Raw genomic sequence first — 11,460 nt, 5'->3', positions numbered from 1 at the left:
CTTTTTTTCTACATTTCGTTTCGTGTTAAGTGGAGATTATTAAAAGAACTGTGCTGATTCTAATTACATAAAAGTATACGCTAATAACGTTTAAAAGCTAAAAACGTAAAAAAGCAACAAATAGTTTTCAAAAGATTCGGTTTCCGAACAAAATTAAACAGTTACAAGTTTTTAGCAAATTTTCGTTATTTATTTGTAAATACTTACATTTACATACATACATGAATGATTCGGTTCCCGAACAAAATTTAGTAGATCTTTTAACTACTTTTATCAAATTTTCTTCAATCAAATCTTTGTACTGAATTTTCTATAGACGTATTTGATGAAAGTGTTTACTCATTAAGCCATGCTTGGAATGGGGTTATAAATTGTCATGGGAACAATTAGTCAAAGTTTCGTAATCGTTTAATGGGTTTAAGAAGTCCACAAGGAATGTTAATGGTAAATGTTTCTGTAATGTACATAATCTGAATTACACAACTTTTTTTTGTGAAAGGATAAATATTTTATTACTTTTTTTTTAATAAAAAGAAAAGTAATGTTAATTTTAATTTAATAAAACTAAATTAAATTCAATTTTATTGGCAAATCAATACAAATTTATTTGTTTTTTGTTAGAAATTTTTCTTTATATTTTTCTCAATAATTTTCTTTTCTAAAAGCGTTCAAATTTCTCTGTTATTGAACGTGTGTCAATGAAATTGTACTGAATGTCCACTTTCGTTGCACGTGTTAGGAAGAGACTGCAAGTGTTAGGAGAAAATTGGAAAAATAGAAATAGGAAGACCGTGCATTGGAAATATAAATACCAGAAGCATAGAAATCGCAAACGATGAAAGAAAAATCAATTTCCCATTTCCCAACGACAGTTGGGGAAGAACGTGCCTGCAGGGGCTTCCCATTCGGGAAAAACCTATGTGCAACGTGCATCGTTATACTTGATTTGCTTTGTCGTTTGCGCAAATACCAAATTTCAATGCACATTCAAATTACTTAATATTTCCTTGTTTCTCTGCTGTTTGTGTAAATTACACGTATTAACCTCGTATGTTTGTCTTATTTGCACAAATTTCAAATTAACTGATATTACTTTATAATAAATATAGAATACAATGTTTCTTTGTTCATTTGCGCAAATTCTAATTTCAAATTGTTAGTATTAAGCAAACTGAAATATTTCTATAGAAATTGAAACTGTAGTAAACAAATTTATTTGTAATTTGCGCAAATTATAATTTCAAATTACTCGTAATAAAGAAATTATAAATTGTTATAAAATGAAAATGAAAATATAGTAGACGATATGTTTGTGACATTTGTGCAAATTTCAATGTGAAATTATTCATATTAAATAAACTGATATATTTTTGTGTAGAAATTGATATGTTAGACAAATTTTTGCATCATTTGCGCAAATTTTAATTTCAAATTACTCGTATTAAATAAATTAGAAATTGAAGATATAGTAGACGATATTTGTTTCTAATTTGCGCAAATTTCGATTTTAAATTACTCGCATCAAGCAAACTCCAATTTCTTATTACAAACATAAATTTAAAATTTCCATTTTCAATGCATATTTGAATTATTTAAGCCAATATTTCCTTGTTTCATGTACAAAATACGATATATCTCTGTCATTTGCGCAAATTAAAATTTTTATACATTAAGCAAATCAATATTTCTTTGTTTGTAATTGAAAATGTAGTAGATGATATTTCTGTCTAGTATGCACAAATTTCAATTTAAGATTATATAAAATTATAGAAGACAATATTTTCTATAAATTTGCACAAATTCCAATTTTTTATTACAATATTTCTTTTTTCGCAATTGAAAATGTATCAGATGATATTTCTGTCTACTTTGCGCAAATTACAAAATCTAATTACTCGTTATAAACGTATATTTTTATTTGTTCCAAATTGAAAATATAGAAGACAACATTTTTCTATTAATTTGCGCAAATTCCAATTTCTTATTACAAACATTCTAATTTCTAATTTCAATGCACATTTAAATTATTTAAGCTAATATTTCCTTGTTACATGTACAAAATACAATATTTCTCTGTTATTTGCGCAAATTGAAATTTTCATACATTAAGCAAATGTAGAAAATGTAGTAGATGATATTTCTATCTAATTTGAGCAAATTACAATATCAAATTACTGGCAATAAACAAACAAATATTTTTATTTGTTCCAAATTGAAAATATAGAAGACAATATTTCTTATTAAAAACATAAATTTCCAATTTCAATGCGCATTCGATTTACGTAATCTGATATTTCCTTGTTACAATTACAAAATACGATATTTACAAATTACACACATTAAGCAATATTTCCTTGTTACAAATTGAAAATATTGCATCATGGATTTAACGTGTCGTTAGTTCGAATAAACATGTATTAACAAGCGGATCGATGCTTCCTACACAATCTAATTATGTAATTATCAACTCGTTTATCGTGATTATTAATGTATTTGTGGGACAAATCCAATTTTCGATGTACATTTTAAATGTTAATTACTTAATTAATTAGCAAACAACGGTCGATTATTTAATTTAATTTTGATAAAATTTCGAATTTGATTTCACATTTTTTCATTTCACAAATTCAATAAGTTTTCTTTATTGATTCAAAAAACTATAAAACTTACTTATTTTATGATTACTTAATAAGAGGCTTTCTATTACGCATCTTTTGATATAACTGCAGTTACGTAATGTTAATTAATCATCGAGATAAAACAATTTTCCAATTATTTATTACGTCTTCACGTTTTATTTAATAACTTGATAATTATGTATGATAATTATATAATTAAATATGCAAATTAAAGACAAAATTATAGCCTTTACAGTGATATCAACTTCAAATTTATGGTATTAATGATTCAAATAAAAATAAATGTCAAACTTAAAAAAAAATTAAAATTTATTGATTTTTTTTTCTATATTTCTACCAATTGAAATAAATAAAATTTATTTATTTAATAAACTAGATGCAATGACAATAAATTACAGTTCAATTACGGAAACATAATTCTTTGCAAAATTGCTTTATTCAAACAAACAAACAACAACAAAAAAACGTCCGTTCTTCGCCCTTTATTTTACGTCATTTATTCCTGGGAATGAGTTTTCTTTTGACAATAAAACACGGACAAAGTTGGATTAATTTTAATATTGCCCGTATTTCGGTCGTTGACTCGACTAAAGAAGTTTCTCTTTCTTTCCTGCCTGAAACTCGCTTCGCGTTGCAATTTTTGTTTCATTTCATTTTTCTACATAGTTCCCGAAATTGGATTACGCATAGTTTCGTTCATTTAACGTTGCAAAAAAGAAGTTTATAATTGCGTTAAAGTTTTCTTACGTCTCGTTGTAAATTAATTAGGAAATGAGATTTCACGGCGTAATTTATTACTACAGCAATTAAATATACACAGATGAAGAAAAAACATTAAACTTTAAGTATAATGTTTTTTTTTTTAGTTTTATTAATTACGTCCTAGGATTTACGCAATTTTATTTATCAAAGAGATATACAAAGTTTGAAGAGGCTGTATTTTTGCAATAAAAATGTAAGCTTTACATCCTTTACGGAGGAAACGCACCAGACTGTGTGTAAAAGTGTTTTATTTTTTATAAGGGAACCGTGAAAAAAACCATTTATCGCTTATACCGACTTCTTTTCGTAACGAAAAAGTATTACTTTATATTCACAGCAAATGTATGCAGCGAGTAGATCAATGAATTATATAATTCGCTTGCGTAGTTATCCTGAAATTAAATAAATGGTAAAGATTCTGCATTTTCAGCAATGACATTTTGGACAGCTCATATCATATGAACGGATGAGTGTACAAAAGTATAGATAGGCTCGTTGAAAAGGTGAGACTTTAAGCTTTAATTTGAGTGTAAGATGATGTAAGTTACATACACAATTGTCGAGCATTTCATGAAAATTGAAGACTTCAAAAATCGTCATTTCTCGGTTACTTTCGCAATAAATTGCTTGTCAAGTTGCGCAACTCTGGGTCGCGCGTGATTATGCTATAAAATAAGAAAAACCTTAATAATTTTTCGAGTTATGAAGGAAAATCGATTGTTTGTTATTATACTACGATTTTAACAAATTTACGTGGTAATTGCGCAAAATTCAAAATCGATGCTAGAATTTTTCAGAAGGCTTAGTTGACTGTCTCCAGTTCAAGATTCTTGTTATATTATGTAATTATGCTGCATGGTTTTCCTGAAATTAATAAAAACGCGAAGTTGTTCCTATTCAGCAATGCAGCCCATAGCAGACGAACAGATGATAGCATGAAGCTATAATTGAGCTTGTTGGAAAGGTGAGATTTTCAGCTTTAATGTGAGTGTTTGGCGATCAAATTATCTCTTGCTATTGTCGAGAAATTTACGTAATACATTAACGAAGTAACATTGTTGTTGTTGTTACATAATTAAAATAATATTTGCAAGACCGTATTGACGTTATTAGAGTGAATCTAATTAAGATTTGCGAGTGCAGCAAATAATTTCCATCGTCTTCATCCTTATGCAAAATAATGAATCTTAACTACGTAAGCTCTTTGTTGCGGATTGAGCGCATCCGCACGAACTTTGCGTGTCTTCGAGATGAAACCTTGGTTACGTTCAATACTCGTGGTCTTGTTTTTCTCTGCAAGCTTAAGACGTTAGCAAGAACAAAGGATTCACAAGTTTCATGAACATCTTATTTTCGTTGCAGCATCTCCGAATTATCATGTAAAACTTAAAGTTATAATTCTAAACCAATTGGTGTACATAGAAGAATTTACCCGTAAAGAAAATGACGTTAAAATGTATTGAAATTATATAATATCTTATATAAATAAGATAATGAAATAAATACTTAATTTGTGCTTGAAAAGTATAGTTTATTTCGTTCTTTTTAAATTGTAAAACAATGACTTAATTAAATGAAAGTAATTTCTACGAATGCAAATTTTAAAAGCGTTAATAAAATCGTTCTTGTATATATAAAGAAAATGAGGGTAAAAGAAAAATCGTGAATGGGGAAAACCACTTTTCATGGTATTAGCCTTGGCGTAAAGATGGCGCTAATTGGTCCTTCGAACGTAATTAGCGAGGAAAAACTCCTTCAGTGAAGTGCATCAGAATAATGAAAAAAAACCACAGCTTCTAACTGTTTTTTATTTGCTTACATAAAGAAGAAAACGTTTTATGATTTAAATAGAACAAAAATAAACATTTATAATAATAATACTAATAATTACAAAAAGTGAAACTATCCTACATTTTTTAAATAAATTTAATTATGTTTTCATTGTATTAAAGAAAAAAAATGTTGTAATGATATAATGGTATGATAAATTATGTTGTTTTCCGGTTGTTGCATTCGAAATTTCATTTCGCGGAGTTTCTTTTCTTGTCCTGCGTTTGACACGTATACATTTTCACGTGTGCGAAATTGGAAAATCGTTTATTTGCATTTTTTGTTTTTGTAGAGAAATCGATGTGGATTAATGTAGCAAAACAAAAAACGTGGGGAAGAATAGAGAAAATGGATTGTTGTTATTTTCGTAAGGTGAGATGAGGCGTGTAGAGTTGATCGTGGAAATTGCAGGATCATCGTCGTTTCGTTGAGAATTAAATTGGATTGTGGGGATACATAACTTTAAAAAAGGATGAACAATGTTTAAAATAAGACACAAACTAAATTAAAAACAGGATACATTTGAGCCCCAAATGTTCAGCTTTCATTTCCATCTTTTGGTTCCATTCAATCTATTATAGTTTCAGAGAAAATCACTGAAATGTGAAAACACTGCTGCTTTCGAGCGTTAACATTTCAACTTTGAATTACAGCCTAATGGATGAAACCACTTCAATGTGTGAATATTCGTTACATTCCACAAACAATTAGCTTTCATTTCCATCTTTTGGTTCCATTCAATCTATTATAGTTTCCGAGAAAATCACTGAAATGTTAAAACACTGCTGTTTTCGAGCGTTAATTTTTTAACTTTTCAACTTTGAATTAGAGCCTAATGGATGAAACCACAGCAATGTGTGAATATTCGTTACATTCCACAAACAATTAGCTTTCATTTGCATATTTTGGTTCCATTCAATCTATTATAGTTTTCGAGAAAATCATGGAAATGTTAAAACACTGCTGTTTTCGAGCGTTAATTTTTTAACATTGAATTACAGCCTAATGGATGAAACAATATCAATGTTGCATTCGAGCGTTAACTTTTCAACGTTAAATTGTTTTTGAGCGTTAATTTTTTAACCTTTCAACTTTGTAATACAGCCTAATGGATTAAACCACAGAAATGTGTGAATATTCTTTACATTCCACAAACAATTAGCTTTCATTTTCATTGTTTGGTTCCATTCAATCTATTATAGTTTCAGAGAAAATCACTGAAATGTGAAAACACTGCTTCTTTCGAGCGTTAATTTTTTAACATTGAATTACAGCCTAATGGATGAAACCACAGCAATGTGTGTATATTCGTTACATTCCACAAACAATTAGCTTTCATTCGCATTTTTTGGTTCCATTCGATCTATTATAATTTCAAAGAAAATCACTGAAATGTGAAAATACTGCTGCTTTTCAACTTTGAATTACAGCCTAATGGATGAAAGCACAGCAATGTGTGAATTTGTTACATTCCACAAACAATTATAGTTTCAGAGAAAATCACTTTGAATCTATTCAATCTATTATAGTTTCCGAGAAAATCACTAAAATAGTCGAACCCTTTATCGATTTTTGTGAATGTAGAGGGAAAAACCGTTGATTGGTAGAAGAAATTGATGAATTTTTGGAATGCAAAAAAGAAAAATGTGCAAGAGAAAGAGTGCAAAAGAAGGGATGGTATTCAGGTCAATCGTGGGAGGGTCCCAAAGGGATCCCAAATGTCCACGTGCGTATACTGTGCATACTTTTTTCTTTTCCATCATATTATATACGTATACATTATTTATGCAAAATCTGAAAGGTCGAACGTTGAACTTTAACTTTGAGCATAAACTTATTTCGGTCGGTTGACGTCTGCACACGTCGTCGGACGTAAAGCAAACACAATAAAATGCCACCACCCTCAAAAGAACACACACACAGAAAAAAAAAACAAATTTCACTTTCGCGCCGATCGATTGAAGAGAATAGGGGGAAGTGCGAAGGTAATAAAATTAGAGATAGGACACAACACCTCCGTTCTTTTAAGTGTCAATGACACGACGCACAGACATTAGAAAAAAAAAGATTTTTTAACTTCTTTATTGTTCATTCTTCGTTATCTGTCAAACAAATGTAAATAAATATTTAAAGAAAAACAAGTTTTAATTTGACAGATGTCAAAATTAATTATTTCTATTATTTATATCATATATTTTTGTTGAAGCAATATTTTTGATAAATTAAGAACTTTTCATTAATAATTTCTCTGATTTGTTTCAATATTGAATGGACATCGTTAATAGATGGCGACACAATCCAATTACATTATTTACTCTTATTTATTTAATATTAACTTATTTTTTTAAGAAAAAATATGAAAAAAAAAAACAATTAATAAACTTCTGCTTTGTTCACATTTCAAATTTGTCAAATCTGTCTGAATGATATAGATATTAAAAAAAAATAAATTTTAATTTGACACATGTCAAAATGTATTCTATTACTTGCATTTTATAATTGTTGAAGCAACATTTTTGGATGAATGAATGATGAATTTTTTATTAATTGTCGTTTGATTTAAATATTTAATGTACATAAATAATAGATGGCGTAACAATCCAATTACATTATTTCTATTATTTTCGCTTTAAAATTATTGATATTAAAAAAAATGTATCACGACACACAAAGGGGACCAAAATCGTCGCAATTAACGGAAAGATTAAGATTAAACTTAACCATCCATCAAATAAATTTAATAAAATTAGAGATGGGACACAACACCTCCGCTCTTTTAAGTGTCAATGACACGCGAACTAGGATCGTCGCAATTAGTGGAAAGATTTAGATTAAACTTAACCATCCATCAAGTAAACAATAAAAAAACAACTCCATTGTTAATAAAATTGGAGATGGAATACAACACCCCCGTATTTTTAAATGTCAATGACACGCGAACTAGGATCGTCGCAATTAGCGGAAAGATTTGGATTAAACTTAGCCATCCATCAAATTTACCAAAAAACAACCCACGCGCATCAATCAAAACCTATTTTTTATTCAACAGGCAAAAAAAATATATGAGAATCGCTTCAGTTTTTCATTTTGTGATAGCGTTTATTAATCTTTGCGGTGCTTTGCGTGTTGATGATGTAACGAAATGAAAAGTGAATGGGTGGAACTAATTTCGTTTGGTTTTCCTGAAAAAAATTATATATATATGAAAGAACAATAGTCGTTGTCACGAAACTCATGATTTATATAATATCCTACAGGTCTTCTTTAATTAATTACGTGGGTAGGGTGTTGAGAGAGCGACGAAGTTGTAGAAATATAAATGTGTGGTGTGAAGATTGAGCGAGAACGGGGTTTCCAATTTCTGTGTGTGATGGTGGAAATCGGCGTTCGCATTCGATGGAAATTGCTTTCAGTCTAGACTCGGTCTATAAATATAAGTGAACTGTACGCGTTTACATTATCCTTTGATTCCCTTGAGGAATACACCTCGGGGTTACGTTGTAAATAATAAATAGTGATGATGTTATTGATTTCATTTTGAGAATGTGCAACGAGATGAGTTTTGTCCATGTCCTTATTTTGGATCATGTAGGTTATAGACTTGTCAAATCAAGATTAATTTGCTTTTGACAATAGAATATACATGATTCCACCATTATAAATATAAATGTCAATCAGAAAATATAGTTTACTTTCTTTTTCTATAACAGATGGAGCCACAATCTAATTACTTTATTTATATTATTTACGCTTATTTTTTTTTCAATTTCACAAAGTTCTTCATAAAATATGAAATAATAATTAATTATCTTCTGCTTTTAAAAAAAAGTTTGACACATGTCAAAATTATTTCTATTATTTATATCATATACTTTAGTTGAAACCATATTTTTGAAAAATTAGGAACTTTTAATTTACTATTTCTCCAATAAAAAAATCACTGTATAATTTCCATTATATAACGTATTTCTTCTTCTTCAAACAAAAAAAATTGTTATTAAATTCACATTTCAAATTTGTCAGACAAATGTAGATATTTAGAAAATAAGTTTTAATATGACAGATGTCAAAATTATTTCTGTTATTTATATCATATATTTTTGTTGTTGAAGTACTATTTTTGAAAAAGCTATAAAGTTTTAATTAATTACTCCTACTTTTGTTTCATTATTGGATGTACATTGACAATAGATGGCGCAACAATCTAATTACATTGATTGCCTTCATTTCTTTAAATTTAAGGTATTATTCGAAAAGAAAAACATGAAATAACAATTAATCAACTTCTGCTTTGTTCTCATTCAAATTTGTCAGACTAGATATTTCAAAAAATACATGTTAATTTGACAGATTTTAATATTATTTCTATATAAATGCAAATAGATGCAACTAATTTCTCTGATTTATTTCAATATTGAATGTGTATTATAGTAGATAATAGATGGCGCCACAATATAATTACATTGTTTATATAAATTTTGCTTAAAAATTATTGATCTTAAAACAATAATGACAAAATATATCAATATAATACATAAACAGCCTTTATTTTTAACAGAAACTCAAGAAATATCGGTATTAAATAACATTATTCTTAATGAAAATTGTTACATAAGTTCCAATGTATAAACTGCTGAAATAACGAACAAACGTTGCCGACAGATTGTTCGTGTTTCGCAGTATTATGTCTTACGCCTAAATGGAAAATACACTTATGTTCGAACGTATTCTCATATGGGTTTCATTTTATTGCTTTCAGTCTGGTAAACATTTAAATCGTTATTCCACTGATTCGGAAGAAAAAAGCAAATAGATTCGTGTATATTACATGTGTTTTTTTCTTCTTATACTTCTGCTTTTTGGATTTAATTCAAACCATTGAATTTTTATTAGAGCAAAACAAAATATCTGTTTTAATTAATTAATTTAAATGTATCAATTTTTATTATTAAAAACCAAAAATTTGTTCACCAAAATTGTTTGATATTTTTTTTATATTTGAGACAAAATACTCAAGTTTTTACATCAACAAAATTAGTAAATTTTTCTTAATAACAATAGAAAGAAAATATGTTTTTAACGTAACTTTTGTAAGAAATAAATAAAAATGGAAAAGTTTTTAGCAAAATTGTCCGATTTTTTTTTAATTTGAGATAAAATATTCAAGTTTTTTATATCAACAAAATTGTTAAATCCTCCTTAATAACAATAAAAATAAAATATATTTTTAACGTAACTTTTGTAAGAAATAAATGAAAATGGAAAAGTTTTGAATTTTTTAACAAAATTGTCTGTTTTTTTTTAATTTGAGACAAAATATTCAAGTTTTTTATATCAACAAAATTGTCAAATTTTCCTTTATAAAAATAGAAAAAACAATATGTTTTTAAGTTAACTTATGTAAGAAATAAATAAGTCTATTAAGTTATATGATTTTCTTGCATGTACATTTTTTATTAAGAATTCAATGAAATTGAAAAAGTGTTTAATTTTTTTAGCAAAATTGTTAAATTTTCCTAAATAAAAATAGAAAGAAAATATGTTTTTAAAACAACTTATTTAAAAAATAAATAAATCCATTAAGTTATGTGATTTCTTTGCATGTAAATTTATACAGTATACATTTTACTAAAATTATTTAAAAAATCGACAATAAACTAAATTAGGAAATCAATATTGAATTACAATGAAATTTTGGTATATATGTAATAAACTTACGTGTAAATTCACATTCGATTAGTCAACAATGAGTGCACTTAACGGTTATCTTAATGATTTACACGATCTTTTTTACCACGGATTTTTTTTGGACACCGACCGAACCGAAAAGCGGACCAACAACTACATGCACTTTCTCTCATCGGGATGGAAAAAAATAAAAAACAAAAAAATATATGTATAAAACAAGAAAGGGAACAGACAACAACGAGAATTAAAGGAAAGCGTCTGATTTTTTATTTCTGTTCATTTCATTCTCACGTACCAAAAAAAATTAGCAAAGTAAAATATTGCCAACCCCTGCTTCAATACGTATATTTATATATAAAAAATGGGAGATAAGTGCATTAATGTATGCGATACGAGAATGTAAACTTTTGTAAATTTCGTCCCGTCGATACATCAAGCTTTATGCGACCCCTCATGAACCGTGTATATATTTTTTTTTGTGTGCTTTTTTTCCTTCGAGTTTTTTTTTGTTGTTATCCTGAAAAAGTCGTAAATATTTATG

This window comes from Nicrophorus vespilloides, unplaced genomic scaffold (genome assembly GCF_001412225.1).
Source record: "Nicrophorus vespilloides isolate i.1.1-1 unplaced genomic scaffold, Nicve_v1.0, whole genome shotgun sequence".
NCBI classification, from domain to species: Eukaryota; Metazoa; Arthropoda; class Insecta; order Coleoptera; family Silphidae; genus Nicrophorus; species Nicrophorus vespilloides.
The sequence above is the reverse complement of the archived record's forward strand: the minus strand, read 5'-3'. Positions refer to the sequence as shown.